Source organism: Ovis canadensis, chromosome X, assembly GCF_042477335.2.
Source record: "Ovis canadensis isolate MfBH-ARS-UI-01 breed Bighorn chromosome X, ARS-UI_OviCan_v2, whole genome shotgun sequence".
Taxonomy (NCBI): Eukaryota; Metazoa; Chordata; class Mammalia; order Artiodactyla; family Bovidae; genus Ovis; species Ovis canadensis.
This window is the reverse complement of record NC_091727.1, coordinates 68,552,928-68,571,292: the sequence shown is the minus strand read 5'-3', so window position 1 is coordinate 68,571,292 and position 18,365 is coordinate 68,552,928. Positions and strand designations below refer to the sequence as shown.

General features: G+C 37.2%; 1 protein-coding gene and 1 non-coding gene across 2 annotated transcripts in view; one reads left to right on the top strand and one right to left on the bottom strand.

The window, feature by feature from the left end:
* The window catches only part of ABCB7 (ATP binding cassette subfamily B member 7), a 157,019-nt gene that overhangs the window by 43,156 nt on the left and 95,498 nt on the right, over positions 1-18,365 (top strand). The window lies entirely within an intron of this gene.
* On the bottom strand, positions 15,792-15,896 carry LOC138931283 (small nucleolar RNA U13). Its single transcript, XR_011446529.1, has one exon. It is a non-coding gene; the product is annotated as a small nucleolar RNA U13 (small nucleolar RNA).

Sequence of the window (18,365 nt, the reverse complement as noted above, 5' to 3'; positions counted from 1 at the left end):
ACTTTCAAATATACACTTGACCCTTGAACAATGTAGGAGTTGGAGGAACCAACCATTTTCACAGTTCAAAATCTGCAGGTAACATACAGTAGGGTTTCTGTATAGGCAGTTCCTCCATATCCATGGTTTGGCATCTGTGGATTCAACCAACCACAGATTGTGTAAGTGTACCCTCACAGTTCAGACCCTTGTTGTTTAAGTTAATATTATAAAATACAATATTATTATCTATAGTCACTATGCTCTGTTTTTTGTTTCTTCCTGATCAGTCTTGGTAGATTTAATGTTTCTAGGCGTTTATCCATTTTTCTAGGTTGTCCAGTTGGAATGGTTTGTGTATAACTATTATGATCTTTTGTATTTTGTGATATCAGCGATAATGTCTCTTCATTTCTGGTTTTGTTTATTTGGAGTCTCTTTTTCTTGGCTAGTTTAGCTGAAGGTTTATCAATTTTGTTTTGGATTCAAAGAACCAATTTTTAATTTTGTTAATCTTTCATATTGTTCTCTTCTTCTCTATTTATTTTTGCTCTAATTTGTATTGTTTGCTTCTTTCTGCTAAGTTTGGTCTGAGTTTCTGATTTTTTAGTTCCTTGAGGTGTACAGTTAGGTTTATTATTTCAGTTGTTTCTTTTCCCCCAATGTGTATTACTGTAAACTTGCCTTAGAACTACTTTCACTACAGCCCATAAGTTTTAGTATGTTGTGTTTTCACTTTTGTCTCAAAGTATTTTTTAATTTTTAAAATTGAAATATATTTGCTTTACACTGCTGTGTTAGTTTGTGCTGTACAGCAAAGTAAATCAGCCATATATATACATATATCCCTTCTTTTTTGGATTTCCTTCCCATTTAGATCACCATAGAGTATCAAGTAGAGTTCTCTGTGCCATACAGTAGGTTCTAATTAGCTATCTGTTTTATGCAGTGTACTGTATATATGTCAATCCCAGTCTTCCAATTCATCTGATTTATGCCCTCCCCCATCCCCGTTTGCCCTTGGTATTTGTATGTTTGTTCTCTATGTCTGTGTCCCTAGTTCTCCTTTGCAAATAAGATAAGCTATACCATCTTTCTGTATACAACATGCATTAATCTATGATATTTTTCTTTTTCTGACTTGCTTCACTTTGTATGTCAGTGTCTAGGTCTATCCACATCTCTGCAGATGACACAGTTTCATTCCTTTTTATGGCTGAATGATATTCCATTGTATATATGTACCACACGTTCTTTATCCCATTCCTCTGTTGATGGACATTCAAATTGCTTACAAGTCCTGGCTATTGTAAATAGTGCTGCAGTGAACATTGGGATGCATATATATTTTTGAATTATGATTTTCTTCGATATATGCCCAATAGTGGGATTACTGGATCATATGGTAGTTCTATCCATACTGTTCTCCATAGTGTTCTGCATAAGGTTCTCCATAGTGGCTGTATCAGTTTACATTCCCATCAGCAGCATAAGAGATTTCTCTTTTCTCTATACCCTCTCCAATTTTTATTATTTGATGATGGTCACTCAGACCACCATGAAATAATTCATTGTAGTTTTGATTTGTTTTTCTCTGGTAGTTAGTGATGTTGAGCATTTTTTCATGTGTTTGTTGGCCATCCATATGTCTTCTCTGGAGAAGTGTCTATAGGTCCTGGGCCCATTTTTTGATTGGGCTGTTTTTTTTTTTTTTTTATATATTGAGCTGCATGACCTGTTTGTATATTTTGGAGGTTAATCCTTTGTCAGTTGCTTCATTTGCAGATATTTTCTCTCATTTTGAAGGTTGCCTTTTCATTCTTCTTTGTGGTTTCCTTTGCTGTACAAAAGCTTTTAAGTTTAACTAGGTCCCATTTATTTATTTTTGTTTTTATATTCATTACTGTAGGAGGTGGGTCAAAAAAGATCTTGCTGCGATTTATGTCAGAGAGTCTTTTGCCTATGTTTTCCTCTAAGAGTTTTATAGTGTCTGGCATTACATTTAGGTCTTTAATCCCATTTGAGTTCATTTTTGTGTATGGTGTTAGGGAGTGTTCTAATTCCATTCTTTTACATGTAGCTGTTGAGTTTTCCCAGCACCACTTGTTGAAGAGACTGTCTTTTCTCCATTTTATATTCTTGCCTCCTTTGTCATAGATTAGGTGACCTGGGTGTTATCAGTTTATCTCTGGGCTTTCCATCGTGTTCCATTAATCTATATTTCTGTTTGTGTCAGTACCATACTGTTTTGATGCCTATGGCTTTGTCATATAGTCTGAAGTCAGGAAAGTTGATTGCTCCAGTTTCATTTTTCTTTCTCAGGATTGCTTTGGCTATTTTGGGTCTCTTGTGTTTCCATACAAATTATAAAATTTTTTGTTCTAATTCTGTGAAAAATGCTATTGGTAATTTGATAGAGATTGCATTGAATCTATAAATTGCTTAGGGTACTATAGTCATTTTCACCATTTGATTCTTCCAATCCGAGAACATGGTATATCTCTCCATTTGTATCGTCTTTGATTTCCTTCATCAGTATCTTAATTTTTCTGCTTACAGGTCTTTTGCTTCCTTAGGAAGGTTAATTTTTAGGTATTTTTGTTGTTGCAGTGGTAAATGGGATTGTTTCCTTAATTTCTCTTTCTAAACATTCATTTTTAGTGTTCAGGAATTCAAGGTATTTATATGTATTAATTTTGTATCCTTCAGCTTTGCTAAATTCATTGATTAGCTCTAGTAGTTTTCTGATGGGATCTTCAAGATTTTGTTTACAGAGAATCATGTCATCTGCAAACAGTGAGAGTTTTACTACTTCTTTCCCTTTCTAGATTCCTTTTATTTCTTTTTCTTCTCTGAGTGTTGTGGTTAGGACTTCCAAAACTACATTGAATAATAGTGGTGAGAGTGGGCACCTTTGTCTCGTTCTGATCTTAGAGGGAATGCTTTCAGTTTTTCACCATTGATGATGTTTGCTGTGAGTTTGTTATATATGACTTTTATTGTGTTGAGGTCAGGTCCCTTTATGCCCACTTTCTGGGATTTTTTTAAATCACAAATAGGGGTTGAATTTTGTCAGAAGTTTTTTCTGCATCTATTGAGATGATCATATGGTTTTTCTTTAATTTGTTAATATAGTGTATCACATTGATTGGTTTGCATATATTGAAGAATCCTTGCATCCCTGGGATACACCCCACTTAATCAGGGTGTATGGTCCTTTTAATGTGTTGTTGGATTCGGTTTTGCTAGTATTTTGTTGAGGCTTTTTGCATCTATGTTCATCAGTGATACTGTCCTGTAATCTTTTTTGTGATGTGTGTCAGGTTTTGGCATCAGGGTGATGGTGGCTTCATGGAATGAATTTGGGAGTGTTCCATCTCCTGCAATTTTTTGGAAGAGTTTGAGAAGAGTAGGTGTTAACTCTTTGAATATTTGATAAAATTCACCAGTGATGCCATCTGGTCATGAACTTGTGTTGGTGGAAGATTTTAATCACAGTTTCAATTTCAGTGCTTGTGGTTGATCTGTTCATAATTTATATTTCTTCCTGGTTCGGTCTGGGAAGGTTGTACTTTTCTAAGAATTTGTCCATTTCTTCCAGGTTGTCTGTTTTATTGACATATAGTTGCTTGTAGTAGTAGTCTCTTATGATCCTTTGTATTTCTGTGGTGTCTGTTGTAACTTTTTTTTCATTTGTAATTTTATTGATTCACGTCTCCTCTCTTTTCCTTTTCTTAATGAGTCTGTCTAAAGATTTATCAATTTTGTTCTCCTCAAAAAACTAACTTTTAGTTTCATTGATCTTTTATTATTGTTTTATTTCTATTTCATTTATTTCTGCTCTGGTCTTTTTTATTTCTTCTGCTAACTTTTTTTTTGGTTCTTCATTGTCTAGGTTGCTTTAGGTGTGAAGTTAGTTTGAGATTTTTCTTGTTTATTGAGGTAGTATTGTTATAAATGTACCTCTTAAAAGTGCTTTTGCTGTATTGCATTGATTTTGCATCATCAAAAGTGACCTTTTGTTTCCAGGTATTTTTTGATTTCTTCTTTGGTTTCTTCAGTGACTTTTGGTTATTTAGTGTCATACTGTTTGGCCTCTATATGTCTGTATTTTTCTTACAGTTTTTTTTTTTTCTTGTAACTTCTAATTTTACAGTGTTGTGGTCAGAAACTATGTTTAATATGATTTTAATTTTCTTAAATTTATGGAGGCTGGATTTGTGTTCTAAGATGTGATCTATCCTGGAGAATATTTCTTGTGAAATTGAGAAGAAAGTTTATTTTGCTGTTTTTGCATAGAATGTCCTATAAATATCAGTTAAATCTACCTGTTCTAATATGTCATTTAACACTTGTGTTTCCTTAATTTTCTGTCTAATTTATCAGTTGGTATAAGTGGAGTGTCTATGTCCTCCACTGTTATTGTGTTACTGTAGATTTCCTCTTTTTTGACTGTTAGTATTTGCCTTACATATTGATATACTTCTATTGTGGGTACGTAAATATTTAAATTTGTTCTATTTCTTCTTGGAGTGGTACCTTGATCATTATATAGTGTCCTTCCTTGTCTCTTGTCATAGTCTTCATTTTAAAGTCTATTTTATCATGCAAATTGCTACTCCAGCTTTCTTTTGATTTTCATTTGCATGAAAAGATCTTTTTTCTGTACCCTTACTTTCCATCTGTATTGTCCCTATGTCTGAAATGGTTCTCTTGTAGACAGTGTATAAAGTTTTTTTTGTGTGTGTGTGAGCATTCAGCCAGTCTGTGTCTTTCTGTTAGAACATTTAATCCATTTATATTTAAGATGATTAATGATAATGTATGTTCCTGTTGTTGTTGTTCACTTGCTAAGTCGTGTCCAACAGTTCAAGACATGTCAGGATCCTCAGTCCTCCATTATCTCAGAGTTTGCTCAAATTCATGTCTATTGAGTTGGTAATGCTATCTAACCATCTCATTCTCTGTTGCCCTCTTCTCTGTCACCTTTAGTCTTTCCAAGCATCAGGGTCTTTCCCAGTGAGCTGACAGTTTGCATCAGGTGGCTGAAGTAATAGAGCTTCAGCTTCAGCAGCAGACCTTCCAATGAATATTCAGGGTTGATATCCTTTAGGGTTGACTGGTTTAATCTCCTTGCAGTCCAACGGGACTCTCAAGCACAATTTGAAAGCATCAGTTCTTTGGCATTCACCCTTCTTTATGGTCCAACTGTCACATCCGTACATGATTACTGGAAAAACCATAGCTTTGACTATACGGACCCTTACTGGCAAAGTGTCTCTGCTTTTTTAATACACTGTCTAGGTTTGTCATAGCTTTTGTTCCAAGGAGCAAGCATCTTTTAATTTCATGCCTGTAGTCACTGTCCACACTGATTCTGGAGCCAAAGAAAAATAAAACCTGTCTCTGCTTCCGCTTCCCCCCCCCCCCTTCTATTTGCCATGAAGTGATGGGACAGGATGCCATGGTCTTAGTTTTTTTAATATTGAGTTTCAAGCCAGCTTTTTCAATCTCCTTTTTACTCTCATCAAGAGGCTCTTTAGTTTCTCTTCACATTCTGTCATTAGAGTAGTATCATCTGTTGATACTTCTGGCAATCTTGATTCCAGCTTTTGATTCATCCAGCCCTGCATCTCAAATGATGTACTCTGCATATAGGGTTTCCCTGGTGGCGCTAGTTGTAAAGAATCTGCTTGCAAATAAAGGAGACGTAAGAGACATGGGTTTGATCCCTGGGTCAGGAAGATCCTCTGAAAGAGGGCATGGCAACCCACTCCAGTATTCTTGCCTGGAGAATCCCCAAGGACAGAGGAGCCTGGTGGGCTACAGTCCATAGGGTTTTAAAGAATTGGACATGACTGAAGCAACTTAGCATGCACTCTGCATATAAATTAAATAAGCAAGGTGACAATATACAGCATTGTTGTACTCATTTACAAATTTTGAACCAGTCAGTTTTTCCAAGCTCATTTCTATTGCTTTTTGACCCCTATACATGTTACTCAGGGACTGGTAACATGTTCTGGATAACTCCCATCTCTTTATGAATGTTCCCCAGTTTCTTGAGATCCACACAGTAAAAGGCTTTAGCATAGTCAATGAAACAGAAGTAGATGTTTTTCTGCAACTCCTTTGTTTTCTTCATGATCCAGCAAATGTTGGCAATGTAGTCTCTGGTTCCTCCATCTCTTTAATACCCAGCTTGTACATCTGTAAGTTCTTGGTTCATGTATTGCCGAAATGTAGCTTGAAGGATTTTCCTGTTACAATTTTCTTTTTTTTTTAAATTTATTTTAATTGGAGCCTAATTACTTTACAATATTGTATTGGTTTTGCCATACATCAGCATGACCCCTCCATGGGTGTACACGTGTTCCCCATCCTGAACCCCCCTCCCACCTCCCTCCACATCCCATCCCTCTGGGTCATCCCAGTGCACCAGCCTCAAGCATCCTGTATGATGCATTGAACCTGGACTGGCAATTTGTTTCACATATGATATTATACACCTTTCAATGCCATTCTCCCAAATCATTCCACACTCGCCCTCTCCCACAGAGTCCATAAGACTGTTCTATACATCTGTGTCTCTTTTGCTGTCTCACATACAGGGTTATTGTTACCATCTTTCTAAATTCCATATATATGCATTAGTATACTGTATTGGTGTTTTTCTTTCTGGCTTACTTCACTCTGTATAATAGGCTCCAGTTTCATCCATCTCATTTGAATTGATCGAAATGCATTCTTTTTAATACTTGAGTAATCAATTGTGTATATGTACCACAACTTTCTTATCTAGGTTGGATATCTAGGTTGCTTCCATGTCCTAGCTATTGTAAACAGTGCTATGATGAACATTGGGGTACACGTGTCTCTTTCAATTCTGGTTTCCTCAGTTTGTATGCCCAAAGTGGGATTGCTGGGTTTTATGGCAGTTCTATTTTCAGTTTTTTTAACAAATCTCCACACTGTTCTCCATAGTGTCTGTACTATGCTGGATTCCCACCAACAGTGTAAGAGGATTCCCTTCTTTCCACACCCTCTCCAACATTTATTGTTTGTAGACTTTTTGATAGCAGCCATTCTGACCGGCATGAGGTGGTACTTCATTGTGGTTTTGATTTGCATCTCTCTGATAATAAATTATGTTGATCATTCTTTCATGTGTTTGTTAGCCATCTGTCCAACCTCTTTGGAAAAATGTCTGTTTAGTTCTTTGGCCCATTTTTTGATTGGGTCATTTATTTTTTTTGGTATTGAGCAGCATGACCTGTTTTTATATATTTGAGATTAATTCCTTGTCAGTTGCTTGATTTGCTATTATTTTTTCCAACTCTGAAGACTGTCTTCACCTTGCTTATAGTTTCCTTTGTTGGGCAAAAGCTTTTAAGTTTAATTTGTTCCCATGTGTTTATTTTTGTTTTTATTTCCATTACTCTGAGAGGTGGGTCATAGAGGATCTTGTGCTTTATGTCACGGAGGGTTCTACCTATGTTTTTCTTTAGCAGTTTTATAGTTTCTAGTCTTACATAGAGATCTTTAATCCATTTTATTTTTGTGTATAATGTTAGAAAGTGTTCTAGTTTTATTCTTTTACAAGTGGTTGACCAGTTTTCCCAGCACCATTTGTTAAAGAGATTGTCTTTTCTCCATTGTGTATTTTTGCCTTCTTTGTCAAAGATAAGGTGTCCATAGGTGTGTAGATTTATCTCTAGCCTTTGTATTTTGTCCCATTGATCTATATTTCTGTCTTTGTGCCAGTACCATACTGTCTTGATGACTGTGGCTTTGTAGTAGAGCCTGAAGTCAGGCAGGTTGATTCCTCCAGTTCCATTCTTCTTTGTCAAGATTGCTTTGGCTATTCGAGGTTTTTTGTATTTCCATACAAATTGTGAAATTATTTGTTCTAGCTCTGTGAAAAATACCGTTGGTAGCTTGATAGGGATTGCATTGAATCTGTAGACTGCTTTGTGTAGTTTACTCATTTTTACCATATTGATTCTTGCGATCCATGAACATGGTACATTTCTCCATGTATTTGTGTCATCTGATTTTTTTCATTAGTGTTTTATAGTTTTCTATATAGGTCTTTTGTTCCTTTAGGTAGATTTTACTCCTAAGTATTTTATTCTTATCATTACAATGGTGAATGGAATTGTTTCCTTAATTTTTCTTTCTGTTTTCTCACTGTTAGTGTATATGTAAGGGATTTCTGTTTATTAATTTTATATACTTAACTTTAGTATAGTCATTGTTTTGAGGTGAAATGTCCTGTAGATATCAATTAAGTCTGACTGGTCCATTGTATCATTTAAAGTTTGTGTTTCTTTGCTAACTTTCTGTTTGGTTGATCTATCCATAGGTGTGAGGGGGTATTAAAGTCTCCCGCTATTACTGTGTAACTGTTAATTTCCCCTTTAATACGTGTTAGCAGTTGCCTGACATATTGCGGTGCTCCTATGTTGGGTGCGTATATATTTATAATTGTTATATCTTCTTGGATTGATCTTTGATCACTATGTAGTATCCTTCTTTGTCTCTTTTCATGGCCTTTATTTCAAAGTCTATTTTATCTGATATGAGTATTGCTAATCCTGCTGTCTTTCTTTTCATCTCCGTTTGCATGAAATACCTTTTTCCAGCCCTTCACTTTCAGTCTTTATGTGTCCCTTGGTTTGAGATGGGTCTCTTGTAGACAGCATATATAGGGGTCTTGTTTTTGTATCCATTCAGCCAGTCTTTGTCTTTTGGTTGGGGCATTCAACCCATTTACATTTAAGGTAATTATTGATAAGTATGATCCCATTGCCATTTACTTTGTTGTTTTGTGTTCGAGTTTATAAAGCTTTTTTGTGCTTCCTGTCTAGAGAAGATCCTTTAGCATTGATTGAAGAGCTAGTTGGGTGGTGCTGAATTCTCTCAGCTTTTGCTTGTCTGTAAAGCTTTTGATTTCTCCTTCATATTTGAATGAGATCCTTGCTGAGTATACTAATCTGGGTTGTAGGTTTTTCTCTTCCATCACTTTCTAAGTATATCCTGCCATTCCCTTTTGGTCTGAAGAGTTTCTATTGAAAGATCAGCTGTTATCCTTATGGGGATATCCTTATGGTTGTATCAGGTGGTGTGTTTTCAGGTGTCTGCGAGCCTAGTGTGACTTCAGGCAGCCTGTCTGCTGATGAGTGCTTGTTTTGAATGAGGTGTGCAGTGGTAGAATATGCAGGGTTTTGGTGGAACTGAATCTTTGTGTTGAGATGAACACTTCCAGAAGACTGTTAGCTAATTAATATTTCCTGGGTGTGGGAATCGTTTGTTGGTACAGTGTCCTGGACTTGGCAGCCCTCTTCCAGAGGACCAGACCCCATGCCTGGGCAGGGAATGAAGACTGCAGAATTGCATTGTGACTACAGGAAAAAAGAAAGAAAAGGAAAATGTAATACAAACAAAACCCATGACAGATAGCAAGAAGAAAAAGAAACAATAGTACACACACAAAGAAAAGAATAAAAATAAGATAAACCCAACCCAAGACAAATGATAAAAACAAAACCAAAGAGGAACAAAGAAGCGGACAGAAAGGAAAAAAGAACAAACAAATGAAAGGGCTTAAAAATGAAAACAAGGACTAAAGTAACAAAAACAAAGCATGAAAAAACAAAAACATAAAGCAGACTAAGGAGAAACACAAAGAAAACCTAAAACAAACAAAAAAAATGAAGAACAGAAACAGTAAAAACACTAAACAGAAAAACAGTCAAAATGGAAGAAAAGATTTTAATTAAAAAAAGTGAAGCAGTACCAACAAACTCTGCTTCTTCCAGGGATACTGATTTCTTCTTTGATTCAGTTTTTCTTTTTTTCATACTACCTGGTTGCAAGGAGATTTTTCTTGTCTTTTTAAGTGTGTCTTACACTAATATTAAGCAGGTGCTCTGTGAGAATGGTTTTGTTTGTAGACATATTCTTTATGTGCTTGTGAGAAGAGATGAATTCTGCATCCTCCTGTTCTGCCAACTTGACTGTGGTATTTTATAATTTCACTTTTAATATTTTTCTTTGCATCCATTGGTTGTGTAGGAATATTTTAGTTTCTATGTATTTTTGAGTTTTCCATGTCTTCTTGTTACTGATTTCTAGTGTTATACCATTGTTGTATGAGAAGATACTTGATATGATTTCAGTGTTCTTAACATTTGCTAATATTAATTTTGTGGCCTAATGTATGATTTATCCTAGAAAGTGTTCCATGTGCGCTTGTAAAGTATATCTGGCTGCTACAGCTATTATTGTATCACTGTTTCTTTCTCCTTCTAGTTCCGTTTTTTTTTTGCCTTATATATTTCAGTGCTCCTGTTTTCAGTTCTTTTGTGTACATATTGAGGGGTGTAATTACAGGGTCATATGGTAATTCTGTGTTTAAATATTTTTAAGACCTGCAAAACTGTTATCTGCAGCAGTTGAATCATTGTGTATTTCTATTAGCAGTGTGAGAAGGTTTCAGTTTCTTCATTATTTCTTTTAACATGTCTTATTTTCTGGCATTTTGGGGGGGGGGAGATTTTTAGTATAGCAATCCTAATGAATGTGAAGTCATAATGAATTGTGGTTTTGATTTGCCTTTCTTTAAATGACTAATGAGGTTAAGAACCTTTTCATGTGTTTCTATTGCCTAATCTGAAGTAATGAAGATTTCCCTCTATATTTTCTTCTGAGTTTTATGGTTTCAGGTCTTCTTTTTCTATATGATTGAGGTAGGAGTTGAGCTTCATCCTTTTACATGTGGATATTCAGTTGTTACAGTATCATTTCTTGAGACTTTTTTTCCCTCATGAAATGCACTTGACTCCCTTTTAAAAATTAGTTGCCATCAGTGTATGGGTATATCTCTGGACTCTGAGTTCTATTCCACTAGTGTGTATGTCTATCCTTATGTCAGTCCTGCACTTTCAATTATTATAAGTTTACAGTTGGTGTTACAGTGTGTGTCCTTAACTTTCTCCATCCTCAACCACCTTCTTTATCTTTCCTAAATTGCTTTGGTTAGAACTTCCTGTACAGTATTGAGTAGCAGTAGTTAAAAGCTGTCATCCATGTTTAAGGAGAACACTCAGTTTTTCACCACAAAGGATGATGTTAGCTGTCATTTTTACATGGTTTATCATGATGAAGCAGTTTCCTTCTGTTTACAGTTCTCTGAATGTTTTTATCACAAAAAGGTGTTGGGTATGTTAGCTGTTTTTCTGTATCAGTTGTGATGATCAAGTGTTTCTTTCCCCTTTATTGTATTAACGTGGTATAGTATGTTTGTTGATTTTCTTGTGTTGAACCACTGGCTTTTCTGGGGTAAATCCTGCTTGAATATTGTATGTAATCCTTTTAACATACTTTTTGACTCAGTTTGCTAGTATTTTGTTTAGACTATTTACCTCTATATTAATAAGGGATTTTGGTATTTAGTTTTCTTCTAATGGGCTTCCCAGATTGCTCAGTGGAAAAGAATCTGCCTGCCAATGCAGGAAACAGAGAAGACGCAGGTTTGATTCCTGGGATGGGAAGATGTCCTGGAGGAGAAATTGGCAATCCACTCCAGTATTCTTGCCTGGGAGATCCCATGAACAGTGGAGCCTGGTGTACTATGGTCTGTGGGGTCATAAAGTGTCAGATGCAACTGAGCACACACGCATCTGAGTAATGTTAGTTTTAAGAATGAGATCAAAAGAGTTCCTTCCCTTTCAGTTTTTTGGGGAAGAGGAGTTTGAGGAGGATTTAAATTATTTCTTTTTAAAGTGCTTGGTGGAAGTCACCAGCAAAGCGATGTAGTCTAGTATTTTCTTTGTTGGAAATTTTTGTATTACTGATTCAGTGTTTTTATTTGTTGTGAATCTTCTCATGTTTTGTGTTTCTTCTTGGAGTAATTTATGTTTGGTAATTTTTATTATGAGAGGAGTTTGTCCTCATTATCCAGGTTGTCTAATTTGTTGGCATACAATGATTTATCCTTGTTATTTCTGTAAGGCCTATAGTAATGTTTTGACTTTCATTTCTAATTTTAGTTACTTGTCTCTCTCCTTGTCATTCTGACTAAAAGTTTGTCAATTTCATTGCTATTTTCAAAGAATCTACTTTTGCTTTTGTTGATTCCCTCTATTGTTTTTTCTTTATTTATCTCCACTTCAATTTTTAATATTTCCTTCTGGTATCCTTAGGTTTTTACTCTTCTTTTTATAGTTACTTAAGATGTAAAGTTAGGTTATTTATTTGATACCTTTTTTCATTTTTTAAAATAATTTTACTTAATTTAGTTGCATTGGTTCTTTGTAGCTGTGTGGCAGGCTTTCTCTGTTTGCAGTGAGCAGGGGCTACTCTTTATTGTGGTGCACAGGCTTCTCATTATGTTAGCTTTTCTGGTTGTGGAGAGTGGGCTCAGTAGCAGCTCACAGGCTCTAGAGAGCGGGCTCAGTAGTTGTGATGCACGATCTTAGTTGCTCAGCAGTACGTGGAATTTTCCCAGACCTGGGATCAAATCTGTGTCCTGTGCATTGGCAAGCCGATTCTTATTTATTGTATCACATGGGAAGTCTTTCTTCATTTTTAATGTGTACTTAGTGCTATAGCTTTCTTTCTGAGCACTGTTTTCACTCTATCCTATAAAAAATTTTTAAAACATTTGGTTCTTTTGTATTTTCCTGATGGTCCAGCATTTAAGACTCCACAGTTCCACTGCAGGGGCACAAGTTCGATTCCTGGTCAGAGAACTAAGATCCCACGTGTTGCACGGTGTAGCTCCCCCCTCCAGTTGTTTTTGGTTATTTTTTGTGGTTAAATATACATAACATTAAGTTTACCACTGTGACCATATTGAAATGTACACAGTTCTGTTCCATTTAATATATTCATATTGTTGTGCAGTAATTACCACCATCCATCTCCAGAACTTTTTCATGTTCCCCAACTGATACTCTGTACCCACTAACTACAAACTAACCCCCTATTCGCCCTGTTTTCCTGCCTCTGAAAGTGAAAGTTGTTCAGTCATGTTCAACTCTTTGCAACCCCATGGATTATAGAGTTCATGGAATTCTCCAGGCCAGAATACTGGAATGGGTAGCCGTCCCCTTCTCCAGGGGATCTTCACAACCCAGGGATTGAACCTAGGTCATCTGCATTGCAGGCAGATCTTTACCAACTGAGCCACCAGGGAAGCCCTTTCCTACCTCTGGCAAGTACCATTCTATCAGCATACCTTGAAGATACTGCAGGTTTGGTTCCAGATCACCACAATAAGGCAAATATCAAAAAAGCAAGTCACATGAATTTTTTATTTTCTCAAGGCATATAAAAGTTACTGTTTACACTGTAGTCTGTTAAGTGTGTAACTTCCCTGGTGGCTCAGAGGTTAAAGCATCTGCCTCCAATGCAAGAGACCCGGGTTCGATCCCTGGGTTGGGAAGATCCCCTGGAGAAGGAAATGGCAATCCACTCCAGTATTCTGGCCTGGAGAATCCCATGGATCCCTGTAATCCCAGTAGGTTACAGTCCACGGGGTCACAAAGAGTCAGACACAACTGAGCGACTTCACCTCTGTTAAGTGTGCAATAGCATTAAGTGTTAAAAACGTATATGTCTTAATTTTAGAAATAATTTATTGCCCCAAATCCTAACCATCATCTGTGCCTTCAGAGTGTCATAACCTTTTGGTTGGTGGAGGGTTTGAAGTGTTGTGAGAATTACCAATGTGTGACACAGACAAACAAAGTGAGCAAATGCTGTTGGAAAAATGGTGCCAGTAAGAGTTGCTCAATGCTGGATTGCCACAAACCTTCAATTTGTTTGTTTGTTTCTTTTAATTCTGTGAAGTGCAACAAAACAACATGTGTTTGTGCTTTCTGTCTCTGAATTTGACTACTCTAGGTACCTCATATAAGTAGAATCATAGACTATTTATATTGTCTTATTGTGACTGGTGTTTTTTTACTTGGTATAATGTCTATGGTTCATTCATGTTGTAACATGTGTCAGAATTTCCTTCCTGTTTAAGGCTGAGTAACACTCTATTTTATGCACATACTACATTTTGTTTATCCATTCGTCAGTAAGTGGACACTTAGGTTGTTTCCACCGTTTGGCTGTTGTGAGTAATAATGCTATAAAAATGGATGTACAAATACCTGAATCCCTGCTTTGAATTGTTATAGTTGTATACCCAGAAATGGAACAGCTGCATTATATAGGAACCCTGTTTTTAATTTCTTGAGAAATTGCCATAGCATTTTCATCAGTGACTGCACCATTTGACACTCTCAGCAATAATGCACAAGGATTTCAATTTCTCATTGTCCTTCCAACACTGGTTATTTTCTGGGTTTTGTTTGTTTGGTTTCTATTTCCTTGGTTTATGATAGTAGCCACCCTAAGGGGTATGAAGTGGTATCTAATGGTGATTTTCATTTACATTCCTCTAATATTCCCTGATGTTGAGCATCTGTTCATATGCTTATTGCCCATTTGTGTATCTTCTTTGAATAAATGTCCATTGATGTCTTTTACTCAGGTTTTGATTGAAGTGTTTGGTTTTGTTGTTGTTGCTAACTTGTAGGATTTCTTTATTCGGGATATTAAACCTCATCACATATATGATTTACAAATATTTTCTCAGTTTGTTTATTTTTTCTAATAAAAAATTCTTTGTCCACCCCATGTGGCATGTAGAATCTTAGTTTCCCAACCAGGGATTGAATCTGAGCCCCTGGCAGTGAGAGACCTGAGTCCTAACCACTGGACTGCCAGGGAATTCCCTCTATTTTTTTTTAAGTTCTCTATTTGATTTATTTCTGCTCAAGTCTTCATTATTTCCTTCTTTCTGCTATTTTTGGATTTATTTTTTTCTTTGTCAACCCTTGAAGTGAAAATTAAGGTTGTTTATTTGAGGTTGTCTGAGTTGAGGCAGCTCTAATAAAATACCATATATTAATGGCTTATAAGGAACAGAAATTTATTTTTCACACTTCTGAAGTCTGGAAAGTCTAAGATCAAGGTACCCAGAAATTCAGTGTTTGTTGAGAGCCCACTTCCGGATTCATAAATAGCTGTCTTCTCATTGTATCCTTATATGGTAGATAGGCCTAAGGAACTCTCTGGAGTCTTTTTCATAAGGGTATTAATTCCATTAATGAGCATCTATATCTGAGTAATCACCATATCAGTGTTTATTAATCCCTTAACATTAAATTTGATATTTTAGTTTAAGTTGGCACATATGATAGAAAAGCTCTGAATAGCAAGTGATAATGTTTTTTTTAGAGCGAGTGTGATTTTTAAATGATTATTCAGAGCACATACTATCTTAATACGTTTTATTTCATTATATGATACAAAAATATGTGTAACTATGTAACGTAGTAGTAGTTCAGTTGCTAAGTTGTGTCCAGCTTTTTCCGACCCGTGGACTACAGCATGCCAGGCTTCCCTGTCCACCACCAATACCCAGAGCTTACTCAAATGCATGTCCATCATGTCAGTGATGCCATCCAACCATCTAATCCTCTATCATCCCCTTCTCCTCCTGCCTTCAGTCTTCTTCAGCAGCAGGGTCTTTCCCAAAGAGTTGGTTCTTCACATCAGGTGGCCAAACATTTGGAGTTTCAGCTTCAGCATGAGCCCTTCCAATGAATACTCATGACTGATTTCCTTTAGGATGTACTGGTTGGATTTCCTTGCAGTCCAAAAGAACTATCAAGTCTTCTCCAACACCACAGCTCAAAAGCATCAATTCTTCGGTGCTCAGCTTTCTTTTTTTTTTTTTTTTTTTTACACGTCAGACGGGTAATGTGCCGGTGTCGTAACAAGGTTTGCGGGGAGGCACATGTCACACAGCAGCGTGAACACCCAATCATCACGCTCATGAACTACAAAAGGATCATGCTCAGCTTTCTTTATAGTCCAACTCTCACACACATGTGTGACTACTAGAAAAACCATCAGTTCAGTTTCAGTTCAGTCGCTCAGTCGTGTCTGACTCTTTGCGACCCCATGAATCGCAGCACGCCAGGCCTCCCTGTTCATCACCAACTCCCGGAGTTCACTCAGACTCATGTCCATGGAGTCAGTGATGCCATCCAGCCATCTCATCCTCTGTCGTCCCGTTCTCCTCCTGCCCCCAATCCCTCCCAGCATCAGTCTTTTTCAATGAGTCAGCTCTTCGCATGAGGTGGCCAAAGTACTGAAGTTTCAGCTTTAGCATCACTCCTTCCAAAGAAATCCCAGGGCTGATCTCCTTGCAGTCAAAGGAACTCTTAAGAGTCTTCTCCAACACCACAGTTCAAATGCATCAGTTCTTTGGCGCTGAGCCTTCTTCACAGTCCAACTCTCACATCCATACATGACTACTGGAAAAACCATAGCCTTGACTAGACGGACCTTAGTCGGCAAAGTAATATCTCTGCTTTTGAATATGCTATCTAGATTGGTCATAACTTTTCTTCCAAGGAGTAAGCGTCTTTTAATTTCATGGCTGCAGTCACCATCTGCAGTGATTTTGGAGCCCAAACAAATAAAGTCTGACACTGTTTCCACTGTTTCCCGATCTATTTCCCATGAAGTGATGGGACCGGATGCCATGATCTTCATTTTCTGAATGTTGAGCGTTAAGCCAACTTTTTCACTCTCCTCTTTCACTTTCATCAAGAGGCTTTTGAGTTCCTCTTCACTTTCTGCCATAAGGGTGGTGTCATCTGCATATTTGAAGTTATTAATATTTCTCCCAGCAATCTTGATTTCAGCTTGGGCTTCTTCCAGCCCAGCATTTCTCATGATGTACTCTGCATATAAGTTGAATAAGCAGGGTGACAATATACAGCCTTGATGTACTCCGTTTCCTATTTGGAACCAGTCTGTTGTTCCATGTTCAGTTCTAACTGTTCCTTTCTGACCTGCATATAGGTTTCTCAAGAGGCAGGTGAGGTGGTCTGGTATTCCCATCTCTCTAAGAATTTTCCACATTATTGTGATCCACACAGTCAAAGGCTTTGGCATAGTCAGTAAAGCAGAAATAGATGCTTTTCTGGAACTCTCTTGCTTTCTCCATGATCCAGCGGATGTGGGCAATTTGATCTCTGGTTCCTCTGCCTTTTCTAAAACCAGCTTGAACATCAGGAAGTTCACGGTTCACGTATTGCTGAAGCCTGGCTTGGAGAACTTTGAGCATTATTTTACTAGCATGTGAGATGAGTGCAATGGTGTGGTAGTTCGAGCATTCTTTGGCATTGCCTTTCTTTGGGATTGGAATGAAAACTGACCTTTTCTAGTCCTGTGGCCACTGCTGAGTTTTCCATATTTGCTGGCATATTGAGTGCAGCACTTTCACAGCATCATCTTTCAGGATTTGAAATAGCTCAACTGGAATTCCATCACCTCCACTAGCTTTGTTTGTAGTGATGCTTCCTAAGGCCCAGTTGACTTCCCATCCCATGATGTCTGGCTCTAGATGAATGCTCACACCATTGTGATTATCCGGGTCATGAAGATCGTTTTGTACAGTTCTTCTGGGTATTCTTGCCACCTCTTCTTAATATCTTCTGCTTCTGTTAGGTCTATACCATTTCTGTCCTTTTTTGAGCCCATCTTTGCATGAAATGTTCCCTTGGTATCTCTAATTTTCTTGAAGTGATCTCTTCCTTGACTAAATGGACCTTTGTTGGGAAAGTAATATGTCTGCTTTTTTAATATGCTATCTACGTTGGTCATAACTTTTCTGCTAAGGAGCAAGCATCTTTTAATTTCATGGCTGTACTCACCATCTTCAGTGATTTTAGAGCCCCCCAAAATAAAGCCTGTCACTGTTTCCACTGTTTCCCCATCTATTTGCCATGAAGTTTTGGGACTGGATACCATGATCTAGTTTTCTAGTTTTCTGAATGTTGCGTTATAAGCCAACCTTTTCTCTCTCCTCTTTCACTTTCGTCAAGAGGCCCTTTAGTTGTTCTTTGCTTTCTACCATAAGTGTGATGGTATCTGCGTATCTGAGATTATTGATATTTCTCCCAGCAATTTTGATTCCAGCTTGTGCTTCATCCAGCCCAGCATTTCTCATGATGTACTCTCCACATCGTGGCTCAGATGGTAAAGCGTCTGCCTACAATGTGGGAGACCAAGATTCCATCCCTGGGTTGGGAAGATCCTCTGGAGAAGGAAATGGCAACCCACTCCAGTATTCTTGCCTGGAAAATCCTATGGACAGAGGAGCCTGGTAGGCTACCACAGGGTGGCAAAGAGTAGGACACGACTGAGTGACTTCACTTTCACTTTCACTCTGCATATAAGTTAAATAAGCAGGGTGATAATATACACCCTTGATGCACTCCTTTCCTGATTTGGAACCAGTCTGTAAT